A 16,146-nucleotide genomic window follows, 5' to 3' on the forward strand; every position below is an offset into this window, starting at 1 on the left:
TGCCAGGTAGTCCTGAGGCATGGTCCTAGGGCTCAGGTCCTCCGAGAGAGAGAAAGAAAGAGAGAATTAGAGAGAGCATACTTAAATTCACACAGGACACCCGATAAGACATGAGAAATACTCCAGATATAACAGACTGACCCTAGCCCCCCGACACATAAACTACTGCAGCATAAATACTGGGGGCTGCGACAGGAGGGGTCAGGAGACACCGTGGCCCCATCCGATGATACCCCCTGACAGGGCCAAACAGGCAGGATATACCCCCACCCACTTTGCCAAAGCACAGCCCCCACACCACTAGAGGGATATCTTCAACCACCAACTTACCATCCTGAGACAAGGCCAAGTATAGCCCACAAAGATCTCCGCCACGGCATAACCCAAGGGGGGGGTGCCAACCCAGACAGGAAGACCACATCATTGACTCAACCCACTCAAGTGACGCACCCCTCCTAGGGACGGCATGGAAGAACACCAGTAAGCCAGTGACTCAGACCCTGTAATAGGGTTAGAGGCAAATAATCCCAGTGGAGAGAGGGGAACCGGCCAGGCAGAGACAGCAAGGGCGGTTCCTTGCTCCAGAGCCTTTCCGTTCACCTTCACACTCCTGGGCCAGACTACACTCAATCATAGTACCCACTGAAGAGATGAGTCTTCAGTAAAGACTTAAAGGTTGAGACAGAGTCTGCGTCTCTCACATGGGTGGGCAGACCATTCCATAAAAATGGAGCTCTATAGGAGAAAGCCCTGCCTCCAGCTGTTTGCTTAGAAATTCTAGGGACAATTAGGAGGCTTGCGTCTTGTGACCGTAGTGTACGTGTAGGTATGTACGGCAGGACCAAATTGGAAAGATAGGTAGGAGCAAGCCCATGTAATGCTTTGTAGGTTAGCAGTAAAACCTTGAAATCAGCCCTTGCCTTAACAGGAAGCCAGTGTAGGGAGGCTAGCACTGGAGTAATATGATACAATTTTTGGGTTCTAGTCAGGATTCTAGCAGCCGTATTTAGCACTAACTGAAGTTTATTTAGTGCTTTATCCGGGTAGCCGGAAAGTAGAGCATTGCAGTAGTCCAACCTAGAAGTAACAAAAGCATGGATTAATATTTCTGCATCATTTTTGGGCAGAAAGTTTCAGATTTTTGCAATGTTACATAGATGGAAAAAAGCTGTCCTTGAAACAGTCTTGATGTGTTCTTCAAAAGAGAGATCAGGGTCCAGAGTAACGCCGAGGTCCTTCACAGTTTTATTTGAGACGACTGTACAACCATCAAGATTAATTGTCAGATTCAACAGAAGATCTCTTTGTTTCTTGGGACCTAGAACAAGCATCTCTGTTTTGTCCGAGTTTAAAAGTAGAAAGTTTGCAGCCATCCACTTCCTTATGTCTGAAACACAGGCTTCTAGCGAGGGCAATTTCGGGGCTTCACCATGTTTCATTGAAATGTACAGCTGTGTGTCATCCGCATAGCAGTGCAATTTAACATTATGTTTTCTGAATGACATCCCCAAGAGGTAAAATATATAGTGAAAACAATTGTGGTCCTAAAACGGAACCTTGAGGAACACTGACATTTACAGTTGATTTGTCAGAGGACAACCCATTCACAAAGACAAACTGATATCTTTCCAACAGATAAGATCTAAACCAAGCCAGAACATGTCTGTGTAGACCAATTTGGGTTTCCAATCTCTCCAAAAGAATGTGGTGATCGATGGTATCAAAAGCAGCACTAAGATCTAGGAGCACGAGGACAGATGCAGAGCCTCAGTCTGATGCCATTAAAAGGTCATTTACCACCTTCACTCAGTGCTATGATGGGGTCTAAAACCAGACTGAAGCGTTTCGTATACATTGTTTGTCTTTAGGAAGGCAGTGAGTAGCTGCGCAACAGCTTTTTCAAACATTTTTGAGAGGAATGGCAGATTCGATATAGGCCGATAGTTTTTTATATTTTCTGGGTCAAGATTTGGCTTTTTCAAGAGAGGCTTTATTACTGCCACTTTTGTGAGTTTGGTACACATCTGGTGGATAGAGAGCCGTTTATTATGTTCAACATAGGAGGGCCAAGCACAGGAACAACTCTTTCAGTAGTTTAATTGGAATAGGGTCCAGTATGCAGCTTGAAGGTTTAGAGGCCATGATTATTTTCATCATTGTGTCAAGAGATATAGTACTAAAACACTTTAGTGTCTCCCTTGATCCTAGGTCCTGGCAGAGTTGTGCAGACTCAGGACAACGGAGCTTTGGAGGAATACGCAGATTTAAAGAGGAGTCTGTAATTTGCTTTCTAATGATCATGATCTTTTCCTCAAAGAAATTAATGAATTTATTACTGCTGAAGTGAAAGCCTTCCTCTCTTGGGGAAGGCTTTGCGACAGCTTTGCGACAGCTTTGCGACAGTATCAAAAATACATTTCAGATTGTTCTTATTTTCCTCAATTAAGTTGGAAAAATAGGATGATCGAGCAGCAGTGAGGGCTCTTCGATACTGCACGGTACTGTCTTTCCAAGCTAGTCGGAAGACTTCCAGTTTGGTGTGGTGCCATTTCCGTTCCAATTTTCTGGAAGCTTGCTTCAGAGCTCGGGTATTTTCTCTATTTCAGGGAGCTAGTTTCTTATGACAAATGTTTTTAGTTTTTAGGGGTGCTACTGGATCTAGGGTATTGCGCAAGGTTAAATTGAGTTCCTCAGGTGGTTAACTGATTTTTGTCCTCTGACGTCCTTGGGTAGGCAGAGGGAGTATGGAAGGGCATCAAGGAATCTTTGGGTTGTCTGAGAATTTATAGCACGACTATTGATGCTCCTTGGTTGGGGTCTGAGCAGATTATTTGTTGCGATTGCAAACGTAATAAAATGGTGGTCCGATAGTCCAGGATTATGGGGAAAAACATTAAGATCCACAACATTTATTTCACGGGACAAAACTAGGTCCAGAGTATGACTGTGGCAGTGAGTAGGTCCAGAGACATGTTGGACAAAACCCACTGAGTCAATGATGGCTCCGAAAGCCTTTTGGAGTGGGTCTGTGGACTTTTCCATGTGAATATTAAAGTCACCAAAAATTTGAATATTATCTGCTATGACTACAATGTCCGATAGGAATTCAGGGAACTCAGTGAGGAACGCTGTATATGGCCCAGGAGGCCTGTAAACAGTAGCTATAAAAAGGGATTGAGTAGGCTGCATAGATTTCATGACTAGAAGCTCAAAAGACGAAAATTTGCTATCGTAAATGTTAGCAACACCTTAGCAACACAGCGATGATGATGTTTCTCCATTGAGCTTCTCCTTTTCTATCTCTGCCTCTCCGGTGTAGGGGCAGTGATGGAGCTCAGACTGACAGTAGTGAGGAGAATATAAATAGTTCTGTAGTGATGCAGGTATGGGGGCTTTGATGGAGGAGCCACATTTGAGAAGACACAGGGGAACTGTCAATGGCACTGCACACACATCAGTAAATGTAAATGCCATAAAACCTCACCCTTTTGTTGTGTACATACAGATAACTGGCAAAATAAAGGAAACACCACCAACATAACGTGTCTTAATAGGGCATTGGGCCACCACGAGCCAGAACAGCTTCAATGCACCTTGACAAAGATTCTACAAGTGTCTGGAACTCTATTGGAGCGACACCATTCTTCCATGAGAAATTCGATCATTTGGTGTTTTGTTGATGGGGGTGGAAAATGCTCTCTCAGGTGCTGCTTCAGAATCTCCCATAAGTGTTCAATTAGTTTGAGATCTGGTGACTGAGACACACACACAAAAAAAACACATAATCCTACTCATTACTCCAACTGACTAACCTACGTCCCTTTTGTTTTGAGCCGACTTCGCCGTAGGCCAGAACGGGGCACCTGGCTCACGCCGGTTCCAAATTGAATGCAATTAACGCTAACCCGGTTCATGCCTTGGGCATGAATAGAATCCCCTCATTGGCACACACACACCCTTTAAACCCCCTATGCTCCTTTGACACGCCTCTTTCAAAGTCCCAGATCTCTCCTTCTAGCCTTAGCATCCATGATAATGGGCAACTGGGCATTTTTAAACATGACCCTAAGCATGATGGGATGTTAATTGCTTAATTAACTCAGGAACCACACCTGTGTGGAACCACCTGCTTTCAATACACTTTATCTTTCATTTACTCAAGTGTTTCCTTTATTTTGGCAGTTACCTGTACCTTTTACATCCACTTTTACACCTCAGTGGTGTGAAGAAGGTAAGAAAGAGAGGCACTCAAGTTGTCATAAGTGTTGGGAATTCTCATCCATATTTCCAAAGCAGTTTTGCTGCCATTGGGACTGTGCCTCCTTTACCACGGTGTAACTGCAGACTGTTAACTCACCCACTGTTCCATTCTTAGCCAATGCAGCTTTTGCCATTCAAGCCTTTGCTGCTGCCACTGGTTGTACAACCCCGCTGCTACATTTTGCCCTTCTGTGCACTGTGGTGAATTTTACCCCAGTGGCCTAAAGGAGGTCTCGCTGTTGCCATGACAATGTTTCAAATCAGGCTATTTCTCTTCTCTAATCCAGTATAGAGCATGTTCCTGTTCCTCAGTTTTTGTCATTGAAGAGTTACATGGAAATGTTTCCTATCATTATTCTGTCATTTGGCCCGGTGTGTTAATGTTTTCCATTCTCTGACTTCTCGTGTGTGTGTGAATGGAGGTGCAGTGGCTCGTCCAGTATGACTCATGCTCTGATGTTCACAGCTCCACTTAAAGGCTTGGCTAAGCAGATGGCTCCCAGACAACACACAATCTGACTTCATGTGCTGGCCTTCTCTCCTACTCACTCTCTCTCTCTAGCTCTTTCTCTCTCTCTTTATTTTCTCCCTAGCAACCCACCCATATGTCCCTTTTTCTTTCTCTCTGTTGGTTTGAGGACATTAGCAGTCTTTTTTTCCTGGAAGTTATTAGTTCATAACCCATATTTGCTGAAACAGTGAACAAAGAGCAGGATTACTTTAAAGTTCCCTTCTGTCTTCTTTCTGTCACATATTGTTTCTGTTTCTCTCTCACACACAAACTTTAGAAGTATTTACAGTACAGAGGAAATGTTTAATAGTTTGCATTGTGGTTGAGATACTTTCCCTTGGAATTCCTTACTTTTTTTGCATCAAGATTTTCAGTACAAATGCTTAGATATCAAAGATTAAATCAATTTAAATGAAATAGTAAATATAACGGAACTAAAAAGATAGTATGATGGTGTGGATTAGGATGCATTAATTACGTTCCAGAGGAATAAGCTAGGTGAGAGGCCTATTAGTGGAAAGATGAATATGAAGTTATCGTTGGAAATGAATGTGTATGAGGACGGGCTTGGAGGCTAAAATACATCTACAGTGCAGTGAGTGTACTCAACTCAATCCAATAGCAACTCGGCAGCACAGCTACATAGCACAGATCTGTTTACTACAGAGCATGTTAAAGCCTAGTTGTCAACCTGAACCTCAGAAGCCATGCTCACTTTTCTCTTTCACTCTAATGGTGAGGACACATCCTCTTACCACAGAGATGGGCCTGATATGCTCCCAAGCTTTTACAAAATAATCTCTAGTTTTGCTTACTTGGTGTTTATTTGCCCATGGCTGAACCTCCACAAGGTCAAGTAAAAGCAGTGTGTCTTGACAAGAACTGAGATTATCATCTGGAGAACCTGGGTTTACAGGTTTAGTGGACCTCAATACTCTCTGCCTTAACTCCTGCTTAAAGCCCTCCAGAAATGTGTTGTGTGTTTCCCAGTACTGTTGACTGTCTGCCCTTCTGTGCACCGTTGTGAACTTTACCCAGCGCAGATACCCCCCCCTTGTCCTCACTGAACACATGCCTCTGGAGCTGGAGGACAGAGTCTTTTCTAAAAATAGAAATGTTCACACTCTGGAAACCTGTGAATGTCACAGGCGTCGTAGGGTTTAGACCAAAACGCAGCGGGAAAATGTATACTCATCTTCTTTTATTTAAGGACAAAGAAGGAAAACCAAAACAAACACGTATACAAAAAAAAACACGCCGACAAAGAACAGGCCGGTAAGGCACAAAGCTATACACAGCAACAAAATCCCATGACAAACAAACTCCTAATTATAGGACCTTCAATCAGAGGCAACGATAACCAGCTGCCTCCAATTGAAGGTCCAACCCCAATTAACTAAACAAAGAACTACAATAGACTAGACACTAACATAGAACATAGACTAACAAACCCCGGACCACATAAACCAAACACCCCTCTACCTAAATACATAGCCCGAACCACATAAAACAAACACCCCCTGCCATGTCCTGACCAAACTACAATAACAAATAACCCCTATTACTGGTCAGGACGTGACAGTGAAGTTGAATGGTTTCAAAGGACTTATTTTGCCTTATCTGTTATGGTTATTTATTGGCTTGTGAAGTCACACAATATCTTGGCCTTATGTTGTAACAACCAGTGAAATATCCCTATGTAATTATTAACCTATAGTAAGGACCGGCAGTTATGCAGTACTTCCTACTTAAGCCTAAACCATAGTATTTTCTTGCCAAACATTGTTTAGGAATGTTACATAAGTCATTCCTATATATACTGCTCCAAAAAATAAAGGGAACACTTAAACAACACAATGTAACTCCAAGTCAATCACACTTCTGTGAAATCAAACTGTCCACCAAGGAAGCAACACTGATTAACAATAAATTTCACATGCTGTTGTGCAAATGGAATAGACAACAGGTGGAAATTATAGGCAATAAGCAAGACACCCCCAATAAAGGAGTGGTTCTGCAGGTGGAGACCACAGACCACTTCTCAGTTCCTATGCTTCCTGGCTGATGTTTTGGTCACTTTTGAATGCTGGCGGTGCTTTCACTCTAGTGGTAGCATGAGACGGAGTCTTCAACCCACACAAGTGGCTCAGGTAGTGCAGCTTATTCAGGATGGCACATCAATGCGAGCTGTGGCAAGAAGGTTTGCTGTGTCTGTCAGTGTAGTGTCCAGAGCATGGAGGCGCTACCAGGAGACAGGCCAGTACATCAGGAGACGTGGAGGAGGCCGTAGGAGGGCAACAACCCAGCAGCAGGACCGCTACCTCCGCCTTTGTGCAAGGAGGAGCAGGAGGAGCACTGCCAGAGCCCTGCAAAATGACCTCCAGCAGGCCACAAATGTGCATGTGTCTGCTCAAACGGTCAGAAACAGACTCCATGAGGGTGGTATAAGGGCCCGACGTCCACAGGTGAGGGTTGTGCTTACAGCCCAACACCGTGCAGGAGGTTTGGCATTTGCCAGAGAACACCAAGATTGGCAAATTCGCCACTGGCGCCCTGTGCTCTTCACAGATGAAAGCAGGTTCACACTGAGCACATGTGACAGACGTGACAGAGTCTGGAGACGCCGTGGAGAACGTTCTGCTGCCTGCAACATCCTCCAGCATGACCGGTTTGGCGGTAGGTCAGTCATGGTGTGGGGTGGCATTTCTTTGGGGGGCCGCACAGCCCTCCATGTGCTCGCCAGAGGTAGCCTGACTGGCATTAGGTACCGAGATGAGATCCTCAGACCCCTTGTGAGACCATATGCTGGTGCGGTTGGCCCTGGGTTCCTCCTAATGCAAGACAATGCTAGACCTCATGTGGCTGGAGTGTGTCAGCAGTTCCTGCAAGAGGAAGGCATTGATGCTATGGACTGGCCCGCCCGTTCCCCAGACCTGAATCCAATTGAGCACATCTGGGACATCATGCCTCGCTCCATCCACCAACGCCACATTGCACCACAGACTGTCCAGGAGTTGGCGGATGCTTTAGTCCAGGTCTGGGAGGAGATCCCTCAGGAGAACATCCGCCACCTCATCAGGAGCATGCCCAGGCGTTGTAGGGAGGTCATACAGGCACGTGGAGGCCACACACACTACTGAGCCTCATTTTGACTTGTTTTAAGGACATAACATCAAAGTTGGATCAGCCTGTAGTGTGGCTTTCCACTTTAATTTTGAGTGTGACTCCAAATCCAGACCTCCATGGGTTGATAAATTAGATTTCCATTGATTATTTTTGTGATTTTGTTGTCAGCACATTCAACTATGTAAAGAAAAAAGTATTTAATAAGATTATTTCTTTCATTCAGATCTAGTATGTGTTGTTTAAGTATTCCCTTTATTTTTTGAGCAGTGTAGTTACCTTGTACTCTTTCTTACAGACAATTCCACAGTAACAGAGTGATGCTGTGTTATGCAGAGCAGCACAAGGGAACCCAAGAGCAGACTCAGACCAGGAAACAGGGATGAATGAACCAAGATATTTATTGTAACACAGGGAGAGATGAAGTGCAGATCCAGGGAAGCTCTGAAGAGTTGTAGGAAACCAGATGTGGAGGCTGAGGTTGGAGTGAGCTGGGTTGGGACAGGGTAAACAGGTCCGGAGGGGAATCCAAGGGAGTGGTGGTGTGGTGAGTCCAGAACAGGGTAGCAGGGTGGTGAGATGTGGAACAGGAGACAGGAACCAGAGTCAGAGAGGCAAAACTGCAGTGAGAGTAGAAACAGCGTCAGGCAAGGTAATAGGCACAGCAGGATACAGGATCTTAAATAACAACAACTAGCTAGACCCGTATACTGACTGAACAGAGATTACGATCTGGTAGAGTGGAAGTGGCAGGACTGAGTATTTGTAGAGGTCTTGATTATGGAGTGGGTTGCAGCTGCTGGGGAACTGCTCTGACTCCAGCACACCTGTCTCCAACAACACAATCACACACACACAGAGAGAGAAGAGGGAGATAACTGGGGGAATGGCTGCAGGTCAAGGAGACACCGGATGTCCACTAGGGGGTGTAGCAGGAGCAGATGTGACATGCTAAAACAGATTATTTTTCACTTTGAAATGTATGCCAAACAAAAAACAATGATACAAAAGTTAAACAAACCATACAACTCTATGCACAAGGACTACTTTTAACAATTTACGCAGAAAAAGTTTACAATTACTGTTTTTTGTTTGACATGCATTTTAAAGTGAAAATTTGAGACTCACCATCACTCTGTTACCATGGAATCCCCCTAAGTAATGTAATGTTTTCATAGTCTTGTATTTCATTTGTGTAAATATGATTTGTGAATATTACAAGTTAATGATTGATGCAACTTATGATAGTGATCTGTATAACTCATTTCTACTCCTAGTTCCAAAATCTGTCAGCAATGTCCCTAACAAAATTATTAAAAAGTTCAGCTAATGTACAGTACTTCTATTTTTGAGAACACAAAGCAAGTTGTTTGATTCTTACAACCCATATGGTGGCACACACCAGCTGATACATGACTTCTTAGACTTGATGTCACCCCACCAGCTGGCCCGCCGCCCCCTCCCGTGCCCTTGGCAGATTGTGCCGAGCAGGTCCTGCTTTACTTAACCTCCCTGGCTCCAGTCAAGGTGTTACAGTAACACGTTGCGTAACGCTGCATGTGAGCTCCCAGTCACGTGGGGCCGTCTCTTCCCCCTCCTCCCTCCTCCCTACCCTCCAGGTGTTTGGATTAGTGGAGTAAGGCAAGAGAATAATAGTGAAAAGGGAGGAGCGTTGGCCTGTAAACTGGCTCTTCTCCTGTCTGTTTGTCCATTTATAGGCCCCTGCTCCCTCACTACTCAAAGGTCCTCACACTTTATTGGTCTGTTTTTGTTAATGCTACCGTCATCACTTTTTCTCCTCTGTCCAGCGATGAGAGTGGCTGTTTGCACTTGGGGCTGCTGTCTCTCCTAATGCAAGGTGAGACAGCTGCCGAGTCCTACTGACGATCTGTCAACAGATCAACAGGCACCTCACGTATGTTTTAGTGTCATTGCACCCTTTGACATCCTATGTAAGCTAACCAAACAGAAAGAGCTCTCTTTGTCCTGGGGCTGTTCAGTCTCATTCTACAACCAGTAATGTCATGTAATCCACCCCAACTCTGTGTGTGTCTTACTCTGTGGAGGATGTCCAGGAGAACAGTGCTCTCGTTTCAGTCATTTGATCTGTGTCTGTAAACAGATGAATGGACCTGTTGACACTAATCTACTGTAAGAGGTAATGGAGTCAGTGACTTTGTGGTGCCACTCCTGACTGTCTGTCTGTCCTACTTAATTCACGTGGCATGGCCCATATTGAAACACACGCTCAGTGCGAAACCTTACGTGCCCTAATGCCAGAAGCCACTCTGCGTATGGCTTTGAGAAGAGCACTGATTTCACCCTGCCACTTTGTTGTCAAACAAAGATAAGGCTCTGGGCTACTCATTAATGAATCAGAGGTTGAAAGCTAGTACAAGCCTACCTACCTTGTTGTGTGAGCAGGTATGTAATAGAGGAGCCAGTGCAGTATTGGTGGTGAGAGCAGGAACTCAGTGGTAAAGGTCAGTGGATTGTCTCTTGAGTGCCCCTGGCAGGTGGGCCTAGTGCTGCTGACACTCTGGAGGCCTGTGGGGACACCCTCCCTGACCCACATGGGCATGTGCACATCCAGCCGCTCCACTCACACTACACCCTGCCCACTGGGCAGCACAGGGACAGACCGGCATGGCTGAACTAATGCTGCTTGCAAACAATTACAGACTGAGTAGTATGCCTCATTAGCCACAGTAGTACACAGTATTTAAGTTATCATAAATATTCATGGTATAAGATGAAGAGACTGATTGATACAATAATGCCCATTACACAAGCATAAAGAAATAATGTGGATTTCTTTTTTTTATATATATATAATCGAGGGACTCATCCAAAGGTTAGATTCAGTCTAGATAGAGCTGCTGTGTGTAGTCTGTGACTGTAGGCTAGATTTAAAAATAAAAATAGTTCACTTCAACAAGTTACATTTCCTCCACTGCTACCACACATGGCTCCCGGCAACCACATTAAAGACAAAGAAGACTAAAAGAAAAGCTATTTATGTAATTAACTCCTCTAATTTCCAGAGCGGGTTTCTTCAATGTTTTTCCCTTCATGTAACCACAGGCTGCAGGCTGTGAGGAGAGCTAATGCAGATAGCATGACTGTGTGGCAGGTGAGAGGGAATGTAGGTCAGCGAGAAGGAGCGAGACCAGGGACACTGTCTGCTGAGAGACAGCTTTGTGTGAGACCCTGAGACTGCCTGCCAGTGGCACAATAGCACAGATCCACATGGAGGCTCCCCTGGAATTCAGGACCCCAGCCCAGGCCTTTGTGTTGGTCAGAGAGCCAGCCTCTGGCCGGGATAAGATATCCTGCAAGATGTCAATCAGCATGATGCTCGTTGCACCTGCACTCACAGGTGGTTTGGGCTGTAATCTGTTGAGAAGAACTGATATTTCACTATACAGCATAGTGAAGGGTCTCTCTGTGAATCAGGCTAGATATAACTTGTCAAATCTTGTACGTGCACAGGGAAGCAAACTCTAGTCAGTGTTGTGTGACTGGTAGGGAGGTGAATAGACAGTGGTCCAGTGGAGTAGCTGCTCTGCTCTGACAGAGATATTTGAAGTTGCAGTGACCTCTATCCTTTAGAGGAAATGGCAAAGGTCTGTGTGGGTTTGTCCTGACATCTGACCCCTGTAATCAGACTAACACAAGGTTGAGTGCTCTGGAATTGACCCACTTTTTTTCTCAGGTCTCATTCACCTGCAGGCGTTTATTAATGTGCATGCACAGCGACATTACGGAGAACACTTTGCTACTCATTTACAGATGTACAAGTTGTAGTAGTTATAACCGGTCTCTCCACCAGCAGAAGTAGTGGACTGGTCACACTAACTAGATTTACAATGCCTGGTTGATTTGGTGGTGATACAGCACCAAGCTCTACTGTAATGACCATCAGTGTAGGCTTCCTCTTTTCACACCAAAAACATTTTTTTTTTTAATATTACATAACATGAGATTGACTTTCAGTCAAGCCTCTCGAGTTTCATACTGGTATCTCACTATGGGATTATATTCTCCATTGAGGTAAGCCTATCTTGAGATCCTCCTTCCTCCCAGGGTATCGTATTCCATCTGTAAACCACGGCTGTGCTGGTGTCTGCTGCTTTGTATGGCACTTCTGTCATCACTTCAATATGATTAATGCTTGTTTTTATTGCCATTTGGCTCAAATTCCGGGCTGAAATGAGACACTTTGTTTTGAGTGTTGATGAACAGTGGGAGCAGTACATCGATGAGCTCAGGTACCAGCTTGGCCTTGTTACCCAACAAGTGGGAACTACTGCAGGGTCACAAAGACGGGTCCTAAATCACCCACACTTGACAAAATCTACCTTTTGTTGCACCCTTCTGTTTTTATTGTAAAAATAATGATCTCCTATGCCTTTGCTTTATCCTTGTCATTCTTGAACTGCAAGAATTATTTCGAATTTTAGAATCACACCTCATTGAAATTGAAATACTAGTGACGCACAAGTCATTTTGCACACGTCAACTGTAAATATTTAAATATCTGGTGAGGCATACTATCAGCAATGTGTTGCTTTCCTGTTTTAGTTTTTTTGTATGTGTGTGAGTGTGTGTGTGTGTGTGTGTGTGTGTGTGTGTGTGTGTGTGTGTGTGTGTGTGTGTGTGTGTGTGTGTGTGTGTGTGTGTGTGTGTGTGTGTGGACAATTTTAACTATTCTTGTGGGGCCCAAAACTTTGACCAACTGGGGACATTTTGTTGGTCCCCACAAGGTCAAAAATCTATTTCTAGGGGGTTTAGGGTTAAGGTCAGAATTAGTGTTAGGGTTAGAATTAGGTTTAGGAGCTAGGATATGTTTTAGGGTTAGGATTAGGAGCTAGTGTTAGGGCTAATGTTATGTTTTGGGGTTAGGGTAAGAGTACGGGCTAGGTTAGGGGTTAGGGAAAATAGGATTTTGAATGGGACTGAATTGTGTGTCCCCACAAGGTTAGATGTACAAGACTGTGTGTGTGTTTGTGTATTTTATCAGTAAGACGGAGACAACCGTTGACCAGCGTGTAGTCATACAGCATTTCTTGCAGCCTGCCATTTATATGATGGTGTGTGTGATTTCCCAGTACCTATGATGGTCTGTATATGAAGCTGTTTGACCTGGCCTCATGGTGGAAGTCATTCATTCACCCACGCCCTGACAGTCAGCTGCCAGCAAACCAAAAGTGGCCTGCTCACGTTTCACCCTTGGTGAGGGAGGTTGATTTTCTCCTCTTCTGACTCACCCCTCCCCTTCAATAAACCAGACTCAAACACCCCCTTTGTTTTTGTCTCCTTAAAAGGTTGCCTTGTTTTACCACTTTTGCATTTCCCAAAAGACAAACAGTTATGGCACAGTATCAACACGACAGAAAAATTAAACACTGTTGAGCGATAATGGGTGCCTTGCCTGAGAGAGACCACGACAACACATTCTTCTAGTACACAGAACAGAACATGCATATCCTTAAGCCTGTAATCCGGGGGCTGTATATGGACAGGATTCCTGGAGAAGGGAGACCAGAGACCAGTTCCTCAGAAGTGAAGAAGACAAATCGGAGGGGGTGCAGGCATTGTGGGTAGTGTCTGCCATGGCCTATTTTGCCTGGAACTCTTCCCCCTTTTACCCCCAGCCAGACAGGCCACAGCTGCGTTGCCATGGGGAGCGGGTTCACTCAAGGTTCTGCTGGTGAAAACTTGTTTTGTGGTGGTATGAGAGGTGTGGCCTGGGACAGGGAGGGTGGGGCTGACTTACATTCTGCCTGGGCCTGCAACAGCAGTGTACTGTAGCAGATCCTCAGGAAAACCGCAGAAAGAACAGGGCTCCCCTTAACAGAAAGTCTCTCAGACTGAAGCGCAGCCAGGACTCACTGGAACTCCAATACACACACACATTCCCAGTCATTCCACACACTCTGGAACCTCTAAAATAACAGCTGGCCTGAGGGACGCTAAAAATCTCTTTAGGATTGACTGTTAAGTTGTTGAACTTGTCTCCGTGTCCCTCCCAAGGCTCACTGTCTCTCCCTGTTCCACCCACTAAATACGCTCATCAGGGCTATATTCCATGCGGACACATAACACCTGTTGCCACAGTGAAAGGGCAGATGGCTGGGCCATTTCCAAAGTCCCCACTGGGCACACACTGGTTGAATCAATGTTGTTTGAACCAACGTGGAATATATGTGGACTTGACGTCTGTGCCCAGTGGGTCAACACTGTCAGAGCCAGGGATGGACAAAAATGACAAAATACAGAATACCATAAAGATCAATGTATCAAAATAAACCACAAATTACTTGAAAGTAGCCGGCCCAAACAGCAACAATATTCTCAGTAATGGTTACAAAAAGTTTTACTTGCTATGAATGTTATATGTTGTTGTTTATCTATCTTAGTTGAGCAAGTCACTCTGGATAAGCTGTCTGCTAAATTACCAAAATGTAAAAAAGCACACTGTGTATTGTTTCGGGGCGGAGCTCATTAGAATAATACTCAGCATGCTTTGCAATTGTTCATTTTTACATATACCTTTATATTTAGTTCATTTGGCAGACGCTTTTATCACACCATAGTGCTATTAGACTTCTGATACCAACGCAGGCTGAAAGGGGGGTAACAAAATGTGAACCGCTATGAACAATTGCATGGAAAATGATTTGAAAATACAAATTACAGTATTTTGAAAATACTAAATATATTGGAGTGTAGTTCAGCCCAGCGTAATTCAAAGGACAAATACTCAAATAATTAATGTTAAGCATTTTTTTTCCTCTCTCTCTCTCTCTCTCTCTCTCTCTCTCTCTCTCTCTCTCTCTCTCTCTCTCTCTCTCTCTCTCTCTCTCTCTCTCTCTCTCTCTCTCTCTCATACACATTACATGTGAAGGCTGATGCATTTTTTGTGCCACAGATGAGGAAATTAAAACAAAGGGAAGGGAGGGTAATTTGCTTTAAGCCCGCCCCCTTTCACACATGCAAGGGGCATCATGCACCCCGAAAAATATTATGGGGCACAAAGCACATGAGGATGGATGTGGGAAGGCCCCGACGGGGGCAGGCCCCCCAGGAATTTAGCATTTTTCAAACACATGAAACAGCTTTTTCCTGCAATTCCTGTAGTCATAATCATTATGCTTAATTCTGCGTAAAAAACGATGGTGTTTTTTTAAATAAACTAAATATGCTTCTCTACATCTCAGCTAAACTCTGGGTAAAAAACAAAGGAAGTTGAGTCGTATTCAGTACATGCAGTTTTTGCTTGCTTTTCTAAAGCAGGGGTCTTCAATCTTTTCTTGTAGCTACAACATACCTAATACATACAATACAGCTTTAGTGACACCCCTGTCTCAAAAACGAATGGTTTTAGCTGCTTAAATTTAGTAAATTAAGCTTTTCCTCCCAACTGTGCCGTTCTGCTTGTAAAATGATGACTAACTTTACCCCCACTTCAAGTAAAAATGGAAAACTGCTATTGGTTAAACTATATCTACTTGATTATAAAGTTGAATCCCCCTTCTCCTAAAATGTAATGTATTAAGACGATTATCCTCTTCAGCGTCTCATCCCGTCAGCGGGATCAAAATCCAGCGAAAAATCATATCGCCAATTAGCATTAAAAAAAATCATAATTAAAAAAAAAAAAAATCATATATATTTTTTTTTTATAGATACACCTCTCCTGAATCGACCCACGTCGTCCGATTTCAAAAAGGTTTTACAGGAAAAGCAAATCATTAGATTATGTTAGATGAGTCCATCGTAAAAAGCAGCAACATAGCCATTTTCCGACCAACCACTTGCATCACATATAACCAAAAAACAGCTAAATGCAGCACTAACCTTTTACAAACTTCATCAGATGACACACCTAAGACATCATGTTACACAATGCATGCATTCTTTTGTTCAATAAAGGTCATATTTATATATAAAAACAGCATTTTACATCGGCGTCTGACGTTGACTAACGAATTTCCCCTCAAATGCGTCCCGGGAAACAATGCTACAATTCCCTAAATTACTATCCTATAACGATTTTTTAAATTTATATTGTCAATCTAACATTTATAGATGAATATCTCTTGAGAACACCTGTCATACCAGATTTTAAATTAACTTTACTGGATAATCACACTTTGCGATAAAAGGAGATGCGATACTCAGAAAATGAGCTAATATACAGAGCTCGGCGCCATCTTGGAACAATCGCATGTCACATCTCATCTTGT

The 16,146-nt window shown here is 43.9% G+C and overlaps 1 long non-coding RNA gene across 1 annotated transcript; it reads right to left on the bottom strand.

Annotated features, from left to right (window-relative positions):
* Positions 1–8,169: 8,169 nt before the first annotated feature.
* On the bottom strand, positions 8,170–10,175 carry LOC106607085 (uncharacterized). The gene is made up of 3 exons (XR_001329160.2): positions 9,276–10,175; positions 8,610–8,721; positions 8,170–8,514 (listed from the first exon to the last, which is right to left on the bottom strand). It is a non-coding gene; the product is annotated as an uncharacterized lncRNA (long non-coding RNA).
* Between the last annotated feature and the right edge of the window lie 5,971 nt (positions 10,176–16,146).

Source organism: Salmo salar, chromosome ssa06 (assembly GCF_905237065.1).
Source record: "Salmo salar chromosome ssa06, Ssal_v3.1, whole genome shotgun sequence".
Classification (NCBI taxonomy): Eukaryota; Metazoa; Chordata; class Actinopteri; order Salmoniformes; family Salmonidae; genus Salmo; species Salmo salar.